Consider the following 22,696-nt stretch of genomic DNA (forward strand, 5'->3'; position numbering starts at 1 on the left):
GCTTTAGAGCCCTCACAGTCTAGATTTAGAATCATAGAACCATTAGGTTTGGAAAAGTCTTCTAAGACCATTGAGTCCGACCATTAACCCAGCACTACCATCTTCACCTCTAAGTTGTGATCCCAAGTAGCTTTTCAGCACTTCCAAGAATGGTGATTCCACCACTGCCCAGGGCAGCTTATTCCAGACTTCTAACAAGTGGCAGTACATGGTACAAGCCAACAAAAGAGGAGAAGAAAGGAGGTGATAAAGTAACATTGAATCAAACATCTAATAAAAATGAAGTTTTGGCTCCTTGTTGTAGCTCTGCTTAATAACTGGGCCTAAAGGGTTAAAGATAAACTAGAAAACATTCCAGTAAACGCATGGCATGAGGCAAATGATTGAGTCAGTGTTACTGGAAAGTTACGTTAATGGAATAATATGTTTCTGATGAACAAAACAAGGTTTCTCCTATGAGAAAAGCATTTCAGCATCTAAAAGGGTTTATCCACAGCTTTCCCACATTTATGGTTTTGGATGGGATTCATAGATTTCCTTAATACTGTACAGAACTGTCAGTCTGCCTTACCTCAATATACATCAAAAAGCCACTAACTTTTAATTAACTTTTAACAAACCATCAAGTGGTTATTCTGTTGTTAGGGTATTTTTCCCAGAAATGGTGATTATTAATATACTGATACATACAGTCTCATTTCTAACTGACCAGCCTGACCTGTCAAATTCTTTCACACATATACAATGAACTTTTTTATGACGTCACTTGGCAGTCACTACAACAAAGGAAAGAGCATTGCTCAAGTATCTTATTATTCTTAGTAATATGAGAGATCTTAAAATAAAATGTGACGTTTCATGATTTTTTTAAAGACTACTTTGTAAAATTTGTTTGACTCTGCTAATTGACTTGCCTTTAAATGTTACACAGTTGAAATTTGCTCTCATGTTTTTCATTTTTTGGGGAAGGGACAATTTTGCAAAATATGAAATGACATTAATGCACCTAATGAATTTATCTTCCAGAAATCTTTTGTGATAAGTTTCAGGTATTTTAGCATAGGAAATCTGACAGGAAAGTTGCTGGAGAAATGCTGGGTTCACATGGAAAGAAAAGGCACAGTAATGCTTACAGGGTTTGTAAATGGGTTCTGAGAGAAACTGCAAAGATGTTGAACACAAAGTGTTTTGGTGATTAATGCAAGGGAGGAATAGCAGAGTGCAAATGGGAATGCATGCATTTAGGATGACACAACATGGGAAGACCTTTGTTGATGTGAAGTGTCTGAATTTATCTCTATGCAAGCAGAGGAAGTAGGAAACTTAGGTTCAGCAATGGTGAAACAGCAAAGTTGCAAACGAAATAGGAATGTGACTCACATATTAAAAGCTATACAGGGAGGAGCAGGGAAACTTTAGATCCCAAATTAAGTACCAGAAATAAGAGGGAAAACTACATTTATTTTCAAAAATGACTTCACATGATTTCAGGGGAAATAACCTGAAAGTTCTTGAAGGAATGATAAATACTGGCTGAGGAGGGGCAAGAACTTTGTGATTTGTCTGCAGTAACGGGAAGCAAGAGTTTGAAATAGAGTTCAGGTCCATAAACTCAAGCTTTCCACAATCTGAAAATTATCAAAGTGGAGAAAAAACTTGAGCTATTGTGTTCAGTAAATATTAGCACTGGTTCATCATTTTCTACTGTGCTGACAAGTCAGAACCAATGTACTGTACTACAACAGTGAGAAAGGACATGGTGGAGATGATGAAGAACTTGACAAGTGTTGCATTCATGTGGTCACTATTACAGACCTTGTGCTGCTGTTTGCTGCAGATTAATATATGGTGGTATGCAGTGTTTGTACAGTCAGAAAAATGCATCATGGTATGGAAACAGTGATAAAAGCGACAGGAAACTGAAAGAAGCAATGAAAAAGAAATTATTTCTGGAGTTGTGTTTTTGTGTGTGGTTTTTAGGGTATTTGTTTCATTTTTTGAAGTGGAAATGCAAAATGGTCACTTTTCTGTCTTTGTGTATAGAAACAGTGTGAGGTAGGTAATTAAATAGACAGTTCAGGTAGCAAAATTCAATAAGAGTGAATGTTCCTCTAACTTACCTTTATGGTCTGTTAATGTCTTATGTGCAGTAGAAGCCCTAATCATCTGTGTCCTGATGATACACGGAAGGTGTAACAGAAACACCAGAGAAAGTTGTGCTTGATAATCTGTTTTTACATGTACCAATGAAACAGCTTCTCTTTCACCCTACACACAAAGAAACCCTCAGGTGTCTAAGAAAAGGAAAAGGGTGATGCCCTTGGCCAGCTGTTATGGCCTTCCCAGTGCTGCATTTTATTTGCCTCATGGTGTCAAGAATGGTGGTCATCAATTAACTGTGGGAAATGTGGGTCTCTCACAGGAAAATATTTGAGTATCAATGTGCTGAGCAACACCTTCAGAGCCCATGTGATATCAGCTCCTTCCTCTACTTTTTGCTGGTTCAGGACCTTCTGCAGCATTCTGCACACAATAGTGATGTGTTAGTGCTTTTAGGAAGCTGAAGTGTAAATACACCATCAGAACACACAGCAAGCAGGCTGCCTGTGTGGCCTGGTGGAAGCTCAGGAGCATCAGAGAGTTGTGCTCCTCCCCTGTCCTCACTCAGCACTTGGAGGCCATTGGAAGGAGACTTTTCACCAGCAGCAAATTACTTCCATTGCCTTTCCTATGCATTGCATCAGATGATGGGTTAAAGCAGGAGTGCCAAGGTGGCCTTGTCATCTCTCCCTGCTGACTAAGGCTTGTGTGAAAAGTCTGTTGTATGGCATTTATCAAATGGATCAAGATAATAAAAATTACAAACTCCAAGGAAGACACCCCTTTTTTGTTCATTGTACACATCCCAAGTTTTGCATTATTATTCTCATCAATCTTTTGTTACACTGAGAATGTGCTTTCATTGAAGAGCAGCATGGCTCAACATGTGGACTACCAGTTGTAGTTCATAATCTCCTATGAGCTGCCTCCTGCTGCCTCAGGAAGCATTGAGAAATTGCCAGAATTGATGGAAGACTCTTCTTTCTCCCAGCAGAATAGCATCTCCCCAGCTTTGTCATGGGCACCACAAAGGATGAGAGATCTTTTTCCTGCATTGTTTGACCATGCTGTGCTTTGGCTTTCTGACATGCCATCACTTTCAGTATTTCTAGCGAGTGCCTCTCGGAAGTGTATCAGGTATTGCAGTGGCACAGGGTGACCACTTACTGACAAGCTGCTGTGGGCTGTGATTCAAATTGTTCTGCAACTGTGCTGCTGTTACGTTTTGTGCTTCATCCACTCATGTCAAACACCACTGACAACCTGCTCTGTTTAGAAGAAAAGCAGGTCTCCTTTTAACATGAACTGAACCTTCTATTTGTACCATGAATGATGCCGTTTCCTCCCCTGCTATTAACTGCTACTCTTGTAGCCTGTTTAGTTTACAGGGGAAAAAAGGTCTTGCTTATTGATCAATAAGAGATGTAGTTTACATGTAGTTTTTATTTTGGATATGCAGTTTGCTGGTATATCTTAGCTTACACAACCCTTGAATTTCTGCAGTCCATTTGAAGATATGTCTCCAAAGGACAATTGACAAACCAAGGACAATATTTTTTAAAGTTTTTTTTATCCCCAAGCTACAAGGCAGAATTCCTTTAGTTGACTGAAATAAATTCTGCTTTAATATAACACTTTTCTAAGAAGTCCAGATTCCCTTATTAATTCTAGGATTTTGTGGAGCTCAGAACAGCTTTAACATAACTTTTCCTAAACATCTTTCTTACTTCATGTCCATCTGCTGTTGCTCCTGTTACCAAAAGGCAGCCATTCCACAATAACAAGCATCTTAAAAGTTGCAGTGTAATGGCAGTTGATCTTTCCAAGTGCTGGGTTAGACACCGAGGATGTTTAGTGCTGAGAAATCACCAAGGTATGTTTTGGATGTACATTTAAATACAAACACTTTCTCAGGCATTGAGGGGGTATCTAGGGATTGCCTACAGATATTTAGTAGTTGATATATCACTTATTCAACATTTGGAAAGTACTTGAGAAGTAAGCCTCAGGGTTAGCAGAGGAGCTGTGTGATAAGCCTTAGATCTCACAGAAGAACTGATAGCAAGACCTACCTTTTCATTCCCCCTCTGATTATACAGTAGTGCAGCAAGGCTTTGCAGAGACAGATACAGCCTAACTGAGGGAGGCAGAGGATGAACCAAGGCTGGTTTACAGCCAGTTTTGAGGCTTTTTTTTTTTTCTTTTGAAGTGACTAATCTGTAGCTCCATTTCTGAGAAGGTTACTTGAACCTGTGACTCAAACAGAGAGCTCTCTGAACGGGGTAAACCGGTGGCTGCAGCACTTGTGGGACAGAAACTGCTGAGTGCTCAGAGCACGTTCCCCTCTGCAAACATGGTGGCAGCTGCTTTCGATCTGTGGCTTCTCACTGCTATTGTGTGAGGAAATCACACTCTGAGTTTCAAGAGCCACAACAGAAAGTAAAGCTGTGGCTCATCTAGGACTGGGTGTTATTTTAATGAGCTTAATAAATCCTATATAGGACTGAAAGTTTCTTTGGAGTTCTCAGTCCTGCAAAGCAGCACTCTCAGTCTGACCTTTGAGCCTTGTACACTGCAGAGCTCTGAAAAACTGCACCAGTTCTACGCTGCACCAATTTCAGCAACATCAGCAACCCCAGTGGAAGTAGCTCAGCCACTTTAGCAGCTGTTCTCAGCATCAAGTTGATCAGACATTGTACTGCAAAGGGCTTCCACTGCCACAGCTCACCATGGTCACAGACACTCGCTGAAGTCCAGGTCCACACTCACGTAGAAACAAAATTATTTGCTTTGTGAAAGAAGTACAGAAGATAAGGAGTTGGAATTTTGTTAACCAAACTCATCACATGATTAAAGCTGTAATGTTCATGAAGGTTAATATTGTTCTTATAAAGCATGAATGGCAAGGAGTCACTCCATGTACAGTATGGACACTGACCTTCAAAAGGAAAAATTCATTGCAGCAGCATTTATCTCACTTTTGGCAAAGCAGGGTGATGAACTAGTATAATTTTTTTTTTTAAGTACTATCACAGTTGTTTTCTGGCTATGTTACAATTTCATTAATGGATGTGTATTGTAAGTTATCTATTCTTGGACAGTCTACTTTGGAACAGTCAAACTAAAAAATCGCTTTTATAAAATTATTTCAGTGTGGTTTAATACCAAACACTGAGAAATATGGTAGCTCTACCAAGAAAATTAAAAGCCCTAGGGCTAAATATTTTTTATAAAAGTCACTTAAAAACAGAACGTCAACCATCTAAGTTGACCTTAGTTGTTACAGTGCTGGAGAGCTTTGCACAGCTATAACACTGTTTGAATTATCAGAATTTGCCAGTGGTGTAAGGTTGTGACTTCTACTAATAAAATATCTACAGCTTTTGATTGAGGTGATTAGGGAAATGTTCAACCAAAAGGTTTTCAGGTATCCAAAACCAAAGGATCCCTGAGGATTTGGCCCTTAAGTGAAAATATTCACAATTTTCCAGAATGTTCCTGGATTAAAAGGTTGTGTCTCTCTTCCAGGAAGAGGATAGGATCCTAGAACACAACAGGATTGCTGCATCTTCCCTTATGGTAGATCTGTGCTGCTCATTTTTGTGTGAGTGTAGCACAGACAAGCAGTAAATCTCCCATGTGGCACATGGGCAAGGCAGTCACTTCACCAGCAGGGATGTACAGTTTGGGCAATGCACACAGCCATTTCAAGATCATTCCTAATCCCAAACCACTTGTTCTCTTCTGAAGGCTCTGTAAGGAACTTCTCCACTCAGATCTGCTTGATTGTTCTTCCCATCCCTTCCCTTTGTGGTGCCAGTGGCATTCCCCTGGATGTTGCTAGCCTTGTCTTTGGGAAGTCCCCTGGCAGCCCTGCTCTGCCCCTGCCCATCTCTAGCTCCCTGGCATCCCACTGTCTCTCTCTGCTGCCCCCATGCACAGGAGAGCCTGGAGGATGAGACAGGCTGTCCACAGCTGACTCCACAGAGAACTTGGCCTCAAAACTCAACTCAGGGTGTATTTCTGAATGTCATGTAGGTACAAACGTGCTGCAAGGACAGGAAGCTGTTGCTGATGTACTCCTTCTGTCTCCTCACACTTGGCTGCCCTGGACCAGGGAGCTCATGTGCCACTAATGCAAACACTCACTGCATTTACCCCATGGAGTTCCCTGATGATGCACAACTGGGTTATTTCCGTGGAAATTGATTCACTAGTCATGAATTTCATTTGAGAAAACCACGTAATTTTTGGTTCACTGTCTGCTCCAAAGTGACAGCAGCTCTTTTACATACCCCAACAGGCTCAGCAAACTATTTAGTCAGTTTGAGATTGAGAAGAAAATGCTATTAAGTCTTCATTTCCCAAATGCAGCTGATGGTGAATCACTTGTGCCTAGTGAATGGTCTGTCAGGTCAGCAAAACCAACCCCCTTCTTATTTTTGGGCACATATATCCAAAAGACACTAATTCTTTGGATAAAAAAATGTGAATGTACTTTACTATGGTAAAAAATACATGAGACACTAACTCAAATTATTTAACTCCTTACACTTTATGAATGTTTCGTGTGTCTGCTTTCAGAACACTCTTAGAGTGTTCTGTTTCAGTTTGCTTAATTAGTATTTTTGAATTCATGGCATACAATTTTTAATAACTCAAATACTGGAAAAAATTTCAGGTAAATTGTTAATTTTTTTATAGTTGTGCATCTTTCATAGCTGACTTCTTTTTAAGCTTTTGCAGTTAGGTAGTATTATGACTCAATAAATCCAAATACATATTTAGCACTTGAACTTTTTGCAAACAAACAGGTAATTATTCCATTTTCCTGTTTCCAGCAGGGTACAGATCTATGCAGATGTAAAGCAGTTTGAAGACAGATGTGGTTAATTATATAGTTGTTTGCAGTGATCCAGTATAGCACAGTGAAGACTTCTCTTTGGCCATGTGGCTGGGCACATGGCTACAGATTTAAGACAATAAGTAATAAACTTTTTTACCAGAAATAAAACTGGGGCACAGAACTGAGCACATCTTCCTTGCAAATAATTTTTCCATTTTTGTTAATCAAAATTGTGCCATTTTAAGAGGTGCAATGTTTTTCTAAGGAATAAAACTAAGAAAAGAAGTTACTTAGATTGATCTGGTGAATGCAGTTATTATAGTTACACACTTCATAAAAGTGCTCTCTCCCAATAATATACAAAATAATGTGAATTTGAACTTAAAACACAAGTGATGAACCCTAACATCTAGGATGAAGCTTCAGAATATGACTCTAAAGCAGCTACAAAATTTTAGACAGAGCCATTACATTAGCTCCCAAATTTTAAAAAATGTAAAGAAACAGAGACCATCTGTTCAGTAAGTTGCAAACCACTTTGCAGGATTTAATGTTTGGAAAATTAAATTAACTAAGAGATAAAAAAAGTGCCAGTGGCTGGAAGTTTACCCTTCAAAATCAGAGCTGAGACACAGTTTTTAACATTAAGGTTATAGCATTCTATTTATGGGACTTGGCTTCACTACCAGCAATGGTGTATTTTCTGTGAATCACTTCACATTAAGACATGATGACTTTGTAATAATGTGGTTTAAGTAAATCAGAGTTTGGGACCTCATGCAGAACATGGATGAAGAATGCTCCTGTGCAACCCACATGGGTTCAGTGGGTATAACTGTCCCTTCTGGTGTTCAAATCTCTAACTGTGAGCCTGTAAGTAATGTCATGATACAAAAATAAGCAAATCTGGGCCCTCATACTGAAAAGAAACATGGGTTCCTCTTAACAGAGTGGCTCTGGGACTTCTTTGATGCCTTGGTATGTGAAACTTGTTTTAGATCTGCATTTGAGTTTTAATCTATGTTTCTTTGGGTTTTTAGTGTAATCAAGACATTATATCCCCAAAGGCTTCTAGGCACAAAATGACATTTGTCAAAAAAGGAAAACTTTGGTGACATTGAAGAAAAATTGTGATAGCATATGTCATCTACTCCAGCAACTATTATTATTTTAATAGTTTTGTGGTTTTCATTTTAGATTATACCATACACTAAACACCTAAAATGCTAGAAACCTTAAGCTCAAATATGCAGAGTCTGTCTCACCATTATTTTTAGAACATTTGATGAACAGGATATCATAAGCTTTTATGTTAAACAATGGTTAAAAATCTATAGTTTGAAGAAAGGCATGGTGACCAACTGTTGGAGAATGAGTTCTAGTGTGTGAATAAAGTGCAGATCACTCTAATGGAGCAGAAACTATCAGCATTTTGCCCTGTCTCAAATAACAAGCGATTTCAGACTTTTATTCTTTAGAATTATACACATTTTCACTTTCACACAGTATATTTAGATTATCACTGGATGCCCTTCATTGAACAATGCCCACAATTACTTACATAATTAGATTTAATGTTGCTGACTTAGGAGTCTGTGACTAGATGGGCACAAGAAAAGGGAAAGAACCATGTTTTGGGGATGGTTTATTATCCCATATCATTTTTGGGGTTTTTGATCTGTTTTGTTTGTGTCTGGAGTGGCAGCTGTCCCTGCCCCAGCTCTGGGGCTGTCTATCACGATGTTTGGGAGCCAAGATAGGGTTTCCAGAGGGAGTTGGGGGTGAGGTGGGATGCAGCCCTTTCATTTCAGCACTTTCCCTTCAACTGGATATATGCAGCCGGTATCTCTGACCATAGATCTTGCTACTTCTGTGGGTTTTGCCTGCTTCTTTTTGGTTTGTTTCTGTGACTGAGCTTGCCAGCTTGGCTTCTTTTGCTGCTCTGCCATTGGGAAGCCCAGAGCCAGTTAGCGCCGTGAGCAATCGCAGGGGCTCTCTCTCTCTCTGCCATGTTCAGGAGCCGGGCTGCTGCTGCCCGGTCCTCGCTGTGCCTCCACAGCTGCTCCAGGGTTTGCGCTACCCTGGAGCTGTCTGGGAATGCCGTGGTCCAGCCACAGCTGCAGAGCTTCCGCTGCCTCTTGCTTGCTGCCCCAGGTGAGCCTGCCCTGCCATTCCAGCTTGCTGCTCCCAAGCTTTCCTGGGAAAGCTCCTTCCGCTCTCCAGAGGGGACACGGGCTTCAGCTGCTCCGGTGGGTTGGTGAAGGAAGCCGCTTCTCCATCCCACGCCATGACCATGCAGAGACAGGCGGCCGGACTGGCACCACAGCGCCCCCTGCAGCCTTGGGGGAATGATCGCATCCCCGCCCGCCAGGAGCCAGCAGCGCCCCTGCTGGCTGTGCCCTGAACTGCTCCGAGGGGACAGTGCCTGCGGCCAAGGGAGGCTCTGGTTGGGTTTCTGGGGGGAAGGTTCCACATTTCAGTATTTATTCAATTTTTTTTTTTTTAATAAACATAGCTTTTTCACTTTCGCCCCCTCATATCCATTTCTCTCATTGACAGAAGAAAAGGGAGCTGTTGAAGCCCTATTCTTGTTAGAGGAAACACTCATTCCAGGGAGTTTTCTCCTAAAATTTGTCTTGAAACCGAGAAAACCAAAATCATAAAATGCAGATTGTGGGGTGAAGAGAACCTGAAAAATATCTTTGTTCCTTAAAGATCTAACTTTTTAATCATATTTTTTAAAGACTATTAAAAAAAATTGAGGCCAAATATATTTTTTTTGTTGAAGATAAATTGCACTTCTGACCCTTGCAAAAAAATTGAAGTGGCTTATTAATTAATTTAGACATGACTGTCAATTTTGATATGTATAGCATTTCAAAGTGTTTAAAAAATGAGAAGGTACATCACCAAACAACTGAAAGTAGAAAGATTTCAGATATTCAGATTATCTTGAATAAAAAATTTATATTCTGTGGCCATCAGAGAAATCTATTAAACACCTCACAGTGCTCATCTGAGTAAGGAATATTTCCAGCAAAGTGTAGGAGATGTACAGGTGATTCAGACAATTTTTTCTTACTGTCACCTTCAGAAGACTCTTCCAGCCATTTAGAGAGAAACTAGAGACGATTCCATCCATTTTTCCCCAGTGTCATTCAACCAGTATTTATCCTTACATGTGTGATAAAATATCTGTGATTCCCTCTAGAAATAATGCACAGGTGCAAACTTGCTTTTTAAAACCTGCACTTACTATTTATGATTGTTGCATTAATGAATCAGCAAGGCAGGAGCTGTAAAGATCCTGGAGCAGAGGGTGCTGCCTTTGCCTGCCCTGCACAGTCCATGTGACATTCAGCAGCCAAGGGCAAGGTCTTTTCCAGAATAACACCGAATTTTTGCACAGCAAAACTAACATCTCTGTCTTTGGGGCACACTGGGCAATCATTAGTACTTTTCTGACAGACACTCTGTACTAGATTTTGTGATTAACATATTGTGACCATTTCATTTCAAGAACAAGTCAAATATTATGGCACGCTACATATTAAAGGAAAGTGCTCACAGCTCCAAGCTCCACCTGTAATGCTGCTAAATAACAGTAATGAGCATAGTATCCATGTAGTAGGGTCGGTTTACATGGTGCTTTGTAACTATGAAAATAACATTTCAGAGTGGTAATTGGGGAAATAGATACTCTCTAGGGAAATCCTCTAATTATCTAAAAACAAACTTGGTTTGTTTAAATCCTTCTTGCATGACCACAGAAGTTTCTTGTTTCCTTGGAATTAAAATAAAAAAATTAAACATGTGCACATCATCTTGAAATCTTCAAAATACTAAATACTTTCTTGTTATCTAGAAGGCAAGATTACTTATTCCAGATACCTTACATTAGTTATTAGCCCTAAAAATATTCCAAAAGGGTGAAGTTTATGTTCCTTCATTGGACTACAGCATATAAGCACATATAATAGTTTATAAGCATAATAAAAGCAAAACTTTTCCCAGTATTTATCAGTATTTCTGCTGAGGTACTAAGAATATAGCACCTCTCCATCGTGGGTCTTATTGTTTATTTCTGTGATATTCTTTCTATGTATGCCTTTGTACACAACTGCTCTTTGGAGAGAAACCACAGTTGAAGTGTGATCAGAAATTCCATATGTTATTTCAGAGCCAGATAATCCAGATGTAGTCTTTTTCTTGTGAGTTTCTTACCCCTCCCAAGTTTGCCAGGAACCTTTTGGTCTTATCAGGCCATTGTATTGCATATTCTGCCCCCAAACTGTGAGATGAAAGCAGTGAGCACCAGTACAAAATGCACATATACAGCACAAATTAATCTTGGGATTTTTTCCCTTTTTTTTTTTTTCACTATGCTTCAAAACAGATCTGCTTCACCAAAGTTTTTATTTTGTACACTGCTCTGCACACTGATTATTTCAATGCACCTTTCGCATTTTCCACACCAGCTCTGAAATTACTTCACAGAGTGGATGTTCTTTTTGGATGAGGCACATAAAAGCAAAGAGAACAGTTGAGATGGTCACAAGGATTAGAAACACAAACTCTGACCTTGAAGCCCCATCTAAGAATCCTACCCTGCAGAACACTCTATTACTACTTCAGCACAACCCTCCAGGACAGGTACAGGAAACACAAGTATATTTTGATTAGCATTTCCTCTTAGCTTTGTGGTAAAGGTTTGGCAACTTATCCCTCTTATCCCTGCCTTTGATTCCATCATATTGAACAAAGAGCAAATATACAGCTGTTGCCATGGAGCATGTTATATGTTCACACCCCAGCTTAGCCCATTCCTTCTTCTCCTTATACCATGAATACTGAATGTTCATTTAAACACTGAAAAGACACTGAGGAATCACTTCACAATGTATCTCAGTACTAACAAACATCCATTTCATGACTAAGAAAATCTTTTGAACCTCATGAGCAGCTGATCTAGGTCTACAAACCCATCTTTTTGTACATCTCAAAGAGTGGATGGCTCTTGCAGTATGACTGAAGGCAAACAAATCCTAATGGTACCAGGTCAAAGAAAGTTAGAATTTCAAAGCTGCTTGTAGGAAGCTCCCTTCCAGCTGCCTGGTGAATCTAAACTCAGACTAATTGAGTCAATTCACATACACACACACTTCCACAGATTGCACAGAATACAGTTTTCCAAATGGAGATGCTTTTCTAAGTGAAAAAGAATTAATAAAGAATTAATAAATTATTAGTAAAAATTTTGGGCAAAATGTATTACAGAATCATATAATAATACAGGTTGGAAGGGACTTTTGGAGATCATCTGATCCAACCCCTTGCTTAAGGCAGCAGCAACTTAATTAAGTTGCTCAGGGTCTTGCTCAGTCAAGTTCTGAATATCTCTAGGAGTGGATATTCCACAGCTTCTCTGGACATCTGTCCCGGTATTCAACCTCATGTATGGTTTGTGCTAGGCATTGTAGTGAGGACAGCAGAAGATTATTGCTGACTCATTAGAATCAGATTAATTAGCTGTCCAATTTTTAAGAGTCCTAGAAGTTAAAAGTCCTTTTTGTAAGCTCATAAACCATTTGCAAGTGGGATCTTAGTATTAAAAGTGACTCAGAGGTTTGTTATACTTAAGTGGGAATTTAAGTGTCCATTCATGAAGTATCTGGAAAACAGTTTGGGTGTTGGAGAACCAGTGTGTATTGGTCTCTGCACTAACCCTCAATTAATAACAAGCATACAGCTGCAGCCTTGCCCAGCTCCAGTTTGTGACTGGCATAGTGCCACAGAAAGAATGTACACTAACCCAGTCCCAGTGAGACAAATATAGGGAATCGATCTTAGAAAAACCTACATTTATAAAAATATAATTCTGTAATTGCCCTATTCTATAGAGGGACATGGAACAAAGCCCTTTGCCACATTGCTGTAAATGCATCCAGGAGCAGCAGAGATATTCACACAGCCGCCAAGTTAGGAATCTGACTAACAAATACATGGAAAATTTCCTCAGTAATATATTCACTGCTTACATATTCAATAGTGCTTCGAGCAGAGACATTTCTAAATGGTTCCTCAGTTTCATCAGAGTTCCAGTCTCACCCTGATGCTTGATGGCTCTGCACCACCTCTGAACAGAAACAGAAGGTAGCTGCAGCATGGAGATGTGCACATGCCTCCACAGGAACCCTTGGAGTGATCCGACAGGCGTTTGGAGCAGGGTGGCAAGATCTGTACCTTGCCACCTGAGAAACCCCAGGGTTGTTCCTTAGGACCTCCCTAAAAGGAGTAATGGATTCCAACCTAGAGCAACCCCTACTACTAGAAGTACTGCCTGGCTGGAAGTACTGCCAAAACTTGGCTGAAACCTTATAATCAGGAATCATGATGACCTGAAAGAACTCAGGACTCATCAGTTAACAAGTCCTTGGCTTGAGTGAATTATCAGGGCTGACAGAGGACTCACTGACATCAAGGAATGGTGTCCATCTGTTGCCAAAGGCAGCTTTAAGGACAGCAGGAGGGTAACCTGTGATTGTCTCCTGGGCAGCACCATCAGTGGCTGTGATGGCACCTCGCAGGGACTCTGCATTGCCAGAGGAGTTTCAGGGCAGCGTGTGGCCAGAGCGTGCCATGCAGTGTGGTGTGCTCAGGCTGACTCACTGCGGACACTGGGACAAGCCCAGATATGTCAGTGCCTTTCACCCACCCTGGAAGCAAACAGCCTCCTCAGAGCCCAGCTGACTGCTCCGAAGCACACTTTGTTAAATCAATGGATATGCTTTCACACCCTGTGTCTCTGTTTAGAGCACTGTCCCCATATTTTAAATGCAGATGATTTCTCATTAGCTGCACTCTCAGATGATTTAAGATGCATCTGACTGATGAACACTGACAACTTTCATAACTGCCTTTGCTGCTGTCCATAAGATAGTTTGTTCCTTCCAAGCACCAGTAAGAAGTTGGTTTTACACTGGGCAGAATTCAAATCTCAAACACAAATTAAATCTGCAGTGAAAACCAATGCAATAATTGAGGACAAAACTTGGCCTACTGACCCTGCTCATCTGAATGCTATTTCTATGGGGATAATGATGCATTATTCTTCCTTTTTGACAATTACTTCTTCACAGATAATTTTTGAAATTTTCTGTGCCATTTTTCTGTGATGTTGCTCTGGTATCCTGGATACTTAGTTGAAATATTCTCTGCTCCTGTCACGGCATTATAGCTGCCTAAAGCATGTTTCTTTATTCCTTTTTCTGCTCTACCTTTCTTTTTGGCTCTTTCCTGTATTCTGCCACCACATTAACTTCATTTGTGTAACCACAAAAATGAAGAATTCTACTGAATTCTGAAAGAAACCTTTGTGTTTCATGAGTTTTCTTCCCTTATTATCCCACTACTTTCCAAACTGCTACTTCAGCTTTTCACTCAAAGGATCACCCCTCGGCCTTCTGTATTGTACAAAGTCATCTATTTTTAGCCCTTTCCCTTTAAAACCTATTCCTGCATGGCATTATTCACAAATTTGACTGTTAATACTTTTGCTATAAGGATGTTCCAAACCAGCTGCCCCTTATTTTAGTCTGGATAGAAAGTTTGAAGTGGATATATGATTTATGCTTCCCATATCACCTCAGCCCTGTCCAGTCACTCATATAACATGGACAAGGTTCTGCATTTTCTTCTCCCTTCTGTATCAGTGATGGGGAGAGATTACTGTCCTCCTTCACATTCAGACCCAGGGATTATTTTTGATTTGCTCTGTCATGTATGTATTACTGTTGTCCTGGTTCTGGCCAGGACAGGGTTAATTTTTTGTGGTAGCCAGAAGGGCCATGGCCAGGACCCTGATGGTTTTTTATACTCCCTCACATAATTGCCAGGGACAGGGAAAGGGACTCTTCCAGGGAGTGGGGGTTTCTTCCAGTCAAGAAAATGAGGTAGAGGGAGCTGTCTGGTATTGTTTACTTAAAAGGGAGTTTTTCTGTGTGAATTATTTATTTTCTTATACCTCTTGTTGCTGTTACTGTTAATTTTTATCTCATTGCTGTTTCCAGCAAATTGTTCGTATCTCAACCCATGGTCTTTCCCTTTTGTGTCTCCAGTTGGAAGGGGAGGGAGAACAGAGGGTGGTTTTAAAGGGAGTACTAAATTGGAGAATATAATTTCTAAGCCATGAAAGTCATTTAAAAAATAGTTATATCTCCCTGAGTACAAGAGCTACAAAATGCATACTGCCACTGGGAGATCCTTTACACAAAACCTGCTGTTTCATATCCTAGATCTAGAGGAACTACATCTCATTGTCCATTTGTCTTCTTTTGCAACCCAGAGCCTTGATTTTTACCAAACTGTCATTTCAATCCTCGAAAATTTCTGCAAAACTATTGCATTACCCTGCCTTAGCTGTCCCTGTAAAATCTACTTTGAGTCCTTTAATACAATGGCCACTTGGACGGACCAGTGTCCCCCTGTAGCCTCCTCGTGTCCCTCATCCTTTCTGCCAAGTCACCTATGGAGAGCCAGCAAGCCTCCCTGTTCAGTTGGTAAATCCTCTCTGAACATCTAAAATCCCAAATCCTCAGCATCTATAGACACATTTTGTGACACAGGGCTCCCCAAAACCAAAGCTTTCACATGTCCGTGCTCAAATTTACCACTTTGCTGTAAAAGGGCTAAAAAAATATTTTTCTACCTAGCCCACAAGAACATGTGGTTTGTTTTATGACAGTCGTACCAGTAGCATTTGGAAAGCAATGACTCACTGAGTGGCAGTACAGCAAATAGTTCAAATATTTGTTTGTGCTGTATTATAGCTAAACCTTTGTGTTTTTTTAAATGTGAAATCTTCACTTCTGACTAAGCTTTGGGATGGATGTAAAAGTGTTGAACTGAAGTCCTGGCCTTGAGTTGAATCTGAATGAAGCCCATATGGTGGAGAAAAGTACTGTGTAAACTGTACAAAATACACCCAAAAAAGCCATAACTGAACAAGGCAGAGAAGAAAAAACTGCCAATGAATATAAAAGAAAACAGCATTAATCTTTTTCTAATGATTTCAGGTAAAATTTTCATGTAAATTAATATCTGCTTCCTGCATTTCTGGAGTTCTTTAATGTTAAAGAGCACCTTTAGTGATAGTCATATTTTTATTTTTTAAGTATTACTTAACACATTTCAAAATCTGTTTGGAAACATGAGTATTTTTAACAAATTCCAAGCAGTTCTGCTGAGAGAACAGGGATCTGTTCATATAAACACTGGTTTGCTTAGAAGTCTCTTCAAGTCATGCTCCTGTTCCTATAAACTTGTTTTAAAATAAAAACCTAAAATCTTCATGGTTTAAATCCCAGGGATTCCTACTTAGACTTTACTTGCGTGTAAGCAAATAGGGAATAACTGTTGTGACTTGTACTTAAAGGAAGTATAGGCAGAATCAGAACCATACTAGGTTGTGCTGAGCCCTTTGCTGATAAATGCACACATTTCCCACACACACGCTCTCAGATAGCAGAAAACTGAAGAATCCGATTAAATTTTGCAGAAATGAGTTGGGCCAGCAAGTTTGTTGTGGGTGTGTTCAGAACTGACCACTTTTTAGCATAAAGAACACCAAGAATTTGGAATATCTTGCTTCTTGCTTTCTTTTCAACTATTACCAATGAAATATAGTAGCAAACTGATTTATTGTACAAAAGAAAATAGAGATTTGATAAATAAAATGTGTCACTGTGCTTTAAAATAAACAGAACCGTGTTTTTTGGATTTCTAAAATGTTGTAGGTGATGGTAACGCCTGTAAGTCAAAAGGATTTAAATCTTTTATGAAGGAACAGATCCAAAGAAGTCTCCCCCATATTGCATAACAGTTTTTCATGACTTGGATTGCAAAGGAAAAACTCCTGTTCTTCCTCTATATAAAGAATATTCTCAAGATTACCTTAACCTGCTTCTATAAAAGATCTTGATTTTTTTCATGCATTTCTTTTGCAACTTTGAAAACATACTTGCTTTCCAAATGAAAGCCTAAAACATTTTTAACAAAATGAATGCATCTAGGAAGGAACAGCTGTTTGCTGTGCAACCTCTGAGCAACAAGCCTGGACAGAAATATGTTCTGTATCACAAACATGTCCAATATGAAAGGGTTTGTATGATGCAGTTGTCTGCAGTGACAGGGACGACACCAGTTGACCAAAAAGTCTCTTTCTGATCCCTAGGTCACCTGTCAAGTTTCCTTGTACAAAAACAGTATCAGTTTGTACAAAAACACCTTCCCTCCAGTGCAAGATTGTTGTGTATATTCTTATTCCTGTTTGCTTCAAAACCCACAATGATTGTGGCACTTCCCCCACAGGTATAACTTATACACATAAACTTCAATATCCTAAGAAAAGAAAGTGATGTAGATTACGTTCTTAAATTTATAGAGGGAGATGGAAATGGCTTTAACAGACTGAGAGATTTGAGCACTCTTAAGTTCTGACCAGGAAATATCTTTTGGAAACAAAACATGAGAGGACAGGATCATGAAAATGGGTCCTGTTGGTAGAGTGAGCAGCAGGGACAGATGGCACCAAGGGGGAACCAGGGCCCCAGAGTGGGAGTGGAGATGCAGCACTAGAACAGGTTTGAAGAGAGTCAGAAAAGAACAACAGAGACCAGACCAGAACTTCAGCTTCAATGAGACTGAATTTCACAGAAAGACGAGACTTCCCAGAAAGCTGGAATAAGGTCACTGAAGATATGAGTGTTCTTGGAAGCTGTGGTTGGTTCAGGCCCTCAGATTGGATCTCTGCTCATAATGAAGGGAAACTCCCTCTGGCAGAAGGCCCCTTAGACAAATGCTGCTCAGGGAAGGTAACTTACAAAGTGTACTTCTGCAGCAAAGTGTTGGGTCCAGAAAAGAGCAATGTGGAAAGTACACATTGAGCAGTAACTTCTAATGGCTGCACCACTGCTGCAAATACAACTGATGACATTGCACTCCTGGTTTTCCATCTAAACCCCAACCATGGAACCTCACAGCAGGACACCTCTGCAGTGTTACTGTCTCTCAGGAGGGGAACGTCAAAGGTGCAGGACAGGGAGCAGCAGGAGATCTCACAGCATTAATTTTTTCTGTTGTGAGTCTTCCCATGTCTGTGTTGAAGGACACATATACCCAATGCCTTGGGTGTAGAAATCACCCAGTGATTTCTATACTAGGCTGATTGGCTTTTCCCAGTGAAAATGCAGAAGTTCCGGGAGTTCCCTACAAAGTTTTAAGATCTCTTCTGATTCTAAGGAAATTGGAAAACAGAAAATAAAACCCCCATATGCTTAAAAAGAAAAAAAAAGGAACTGAATAAAAAGCAATGTCTTCTGAGATTAATGGAGTGTTCACTGGTTTTCCTGGGAAGATGTAATTTGATGTTTTGCTTAAGAGTAATTCCAATGAAGAATGGCTTCCCTTTTGTTTTTAAGACTATCTAGCCCTTTCATTTCATTGTGACCTTCCAGGTAACAAGACAGATTTAGTACTGAGGGGATTTCATAGCTGGACCTACTCCATGGGTCAGATTCTGAAGAGACTCCCAGCAGCCATTCCACTTATTTTTCTAACATGAATACTGGCTGCTTCAGAAGATATGTTGCCATATTTTTTGTACATCTGGAACAAATGCTCCAATTACCAGATTTTGGGAAGTCAAACACAAATACAAGAAAAAGAAAAATAAGTTACAAAGGCAAGAAGGCAAAAGATTTACTGCTAATGAGATAGAGTATTTCTCAAAGCAAAGGTAACAAAAAGGGGGAAGTTAGGGCAATACTGAATTTTTCAAAGACAAACATGTTGAATCAGATGGCCTTTATCTCTCTCAGAAATCTTACTGCCTTTCCTTCTTTGGCATTTTCTTCAAATACCCTTCCAACACCCTCAGGCACATCATGGGACAAAGACCTCCAATGAAAAAAAACCCACATAAACCAGTACAAGTCCTGTAATCACAGTAATGAAAGGCAGTTTTTCTAGTGTCTGTCATGCAGTTGCTCTGATGCCCTGAAGAGTTCACTAACAGAGACCATCTGAACACCAGAGATTACAGTTTCAATTGCTTACATGGATGTGCATGGCAAGAAGAGGAGATGACATGTATTTATTTTGGAAATCACTAAGTAGATATGCAACCTTCCAAATGTTTCTAGAAGTTTACTGATCTCCCAGAAGGTGTTTTCTGGGAACACAAGGATTTTTATTTATGCTCTTCAGAGCTGTGAACTGAGTATGCTGTGCTTTGACTTTATCGTTACAGCTGTAGAAATAATTCCATAGGAATTATCCTTTTTTAACTTAGCCTAGATTTCATTTTTATGATAAGCAAACAATAACAATGTGTGGTTAAATGATTGTGACCCAGAATTTTTTGAGAAGGAAAGTTGGTGGGGTTGTGGTACTCTGCATATATAAGCAAAACACTTAAGTTTATGAAGCTCTAGATATTTGTACTTTAATCCACTTATGTATTATTTCATTTCACATGAAGTATGGAATGCAGATATATTTTAAAGGCTTTTTATTTATGAGTTTCATCCTAGTTTGTGCAGTTGTGTATAGAACTAGGTTTAAGGCTACTTGGAAGCTAAAAAGCGTGTTGTAAATGCATTTGCACAGATGCCATGTTCTTATTCTGTTTGTTCTCTTTAAAAGTATTTATATGGTAACATATCAGAACCTCAGTTCATCCAGAATTAGCCAGCGGGGGCAGGGAGAGAGAGAATCCAGGGAAGTGATGGTACATGACATTTCTAGCAATCTTTTAACTGTGATACCTCTACAAGGTTTGTTCATAGTCATTGCACTTTTATTAAATTTAACTCCTTAGTTTTCCAAAGCAAATATAGTGAAATCATGGATTTGGCAACTGTAACTACCAGGGTCACTTTTGGGAACATGTTACTCACTTCTGATTAAAGATGGAACTGAAGAGGAAAATGGAAAATCAGACACTGAAGCCCGAGATGTTTGCTGCATATTCTCAGAAACATGCATTGCTTATTCTAGGGGAGGATTTAAAGTATTATTTCTATTAATCATTAGCTGTCACAGAACTATTTCTCATTAATAAAACTGATAGGACTTGTGCAACCTTAAGTAAATACAGAAAGATTATTATTTCACATAGTACCTGTTAAAACAAATACACATCATTAAAAAAACAAAGTAGTGATGTTTGTTGTTACTGTGGACTGTGCATAGAAGGAAAATGAGACAGACAGTAGCAGATGTGGCTAAAACCCTGATATTTATGCCTCCACTGAAGCACTTCCCAGTGGCACCTAAAGGGGATAAATATTACTGAAGAACTTAAAGCCCTGTGGTAGAAAAGGGAACATGTTGAGAGGTCAAGTATATTTGATGCTACCCTCAGATGCATTCAGTGAACAATGAGGCAGTAATGAGGACAGGAAAATATCTACTCAGACTTCTTATGCATCATTAGTCAAGCCACTGGGTATTATGGTTGAACTAAAAAATCAAGGAAAACAAACTAATTTTGGATTATACCACATTTTTTTCATTTTCTCCCCAACAAAACAATAAACTGAAAAGAGGGTTGATCAGAAACAAAACATTTTCTCTTCAGTTTATTTAGCCTTCATTGTAGTTAGTTAAATTTGAACATTGATTGTTTTGTTCTGAAAGTGCTGTAATGAAATGGTTTGTCTTACCCAAATATATTTGCTTTCTGAATGTTTTTTCAGAAACTATTTATTAGATTTAGCCCAATTTCATCACTACTTTTATTCTCCCTTCATGATGTGTTTTTTAAGTGGTTAATCACATCCTCCATTGCCATTATTTTATTTCCCAGGAACAAAGACTACTCATATTTTCTCCTTTTCTCTTCCTAATTGAAATGCAGGATGCCTCATCACCAAAATACTTGAGTGTGTTCCATATTAAACAATACCCTCCACAAAACTTCTTCACATAGAGCAACAATGTGAAAATAAGAAATCTGTGTAGTTAAAGATATGGGCACAAGTGAAAAAAGGTGAGGGTGGAGAGATGGTTTTTATATGTGATCCCAAAAAAGGTATTTGTCCATCCTTTTTGAGGTTCTTCCTTCAGTGAGCATGTTGGGGAACAAAGCTGGTGCAATCCCTCAAAACAAAGACAAGTAACTCTCAGGTAGCACCAAACTGACACTGAGTTTGTGTTCCAAGTGCAAAGTCCTGAATTAAAAGGGAGGGGAATGCATGTACATTGTTTATCTGGTACAGACAGAAAAGCAGTAACCCAGACTCTCCAGTACTGATAGCTGTGGTCTACCAAGTTTAGCAGCAATTTAATTTTTTCCCCAGGACACAGATGTATGTGTTTTGCTCCTTGCTTTAGCAAGCTGCAGTACTTAAGGTAACAAATCCACAGGCAGCCCACACAGAGTTCTGTGGTTCAATGTACAGTTTTTCTGGCTAGTCCCTGATAGGAAGATGAAGGTATTTTAAAGCCAAGGCTAATTTGGACAGCTGCTCCCTATAAAGTCAACAAGATCATAATAAGTCTACTATTAGTTTGACAATGGAAAGCCACACATCCCACATGAGGGAACAAAAAAATGCCAGTTCATTCATTTTGTGAAGCCTTTTCCCTCTTTTTAGACAAATGATCTCAAATTTGCCCAGCCTGAGCTTCAATTAATTGTTTTGCCTCTCTGAGCAATCCTGAAGGGGACTGTGCTAAATTCAGAGTAAGGAGGATGCCTTGCTTTGCTTCTGAGGTGGTTCTGTGTAGATATTTGATAAGGCAGAGCACAGGAAGGAGCTGTTTGAGATGCTGCAGTGGGAGCCCTGGAGATGGAGGAAGGTGTCCACTATGACTTACAGACAGATATCTCAGCACACTTCCCATGTAAATGAACTGAGATAGAAGTATAGTGTTTAGTTGCTAATTACTTTTAGACTCCTTTGGGGAACCCACCAAGATTTCTATGAATGTACAGTTCCAGCCAGTGAACAGACAGAATTAATCCATTGGTTTGCTCTAACAAGGGACCTAAAATGAACAATTACTTACACTGCTGTGATTGCCCTTCTTCAAGGTGAAATTCTCCTTACAGATTCCACTGTTGTTCTTCACATTAGATGATTTTTCTTTGAGGAGCAGTGAAAGCTGTTACATGATCTATCCACTTATTTATTCTTCTAAATTAACAATACTGCTTTGGGTTAACGATAATGATTTTTTTTCTTTAGTAGCATCTTCATCATTCATAAACCACATATTAAAAACAAAATTTAAAAATTAAACTATGAAAAAATAAAACCTGAAAGAGTCCTTGAAGTTTTCCTTATCATAACTGATCTTCCAGCATTGACTTTTCATTACAGATATATGAAACAAAAACTGTTTGTTCTAAAAACCCTCTCTAACTTCCCCACATTACGAAGTATTATTCCAAAACTTAATTCCTACTGCCATTACAACATTTTTCCCAGTGACTTGATCTGAATTTCACTTGATGCAGTTTAATCCCGACTTGCTGCCACTGGTGTGGTGTGTTTGGATTTTCCTCTGCATTCTCCCTCTACTTGAGGCTTGACCAGCATCCAGGTTCCACAGTATAATGATGTTAATTCACATTCAGGGTGCAGTCCCAATACAGTCCATTAGCCCTTGGTGTAGAAATGTTCCTTACAATGACATTCTCCAGCACAGGCTGGTAAAATTCATTCCTTCAATGTAAGAATCCTG

The 22,696-nt window shown here is 39.4% G+C and overlaps 1 protein-coding gene across 1 annotated transcript in view; it reads left to right on the top strand.

Moving 5' to 3' along the window:
• Window positions 1–22,696, top strand: part of CDYL2 (chromodomain Y like 2) — a 60,025-nt gene that overhangs the window by 8,884 nt on the left and 28,445 nt on the right. The window lies entirely within an intron of this gene.

This window comes from Serinus canaria, chromosome 11 (genome assembly GCF_022539315.1).
Source record: "Serinus canaria isolate serCan28SL12 chromosome 11, serCan2020, whole genome shotgun sequence".
Classification (NCBI taxonomy): domain Eukaryota; kingdom Metazoa; phylum Chordata; class Aves; order Passeriformes; family Fringillidae; genus Serinus; species Serinus canaria.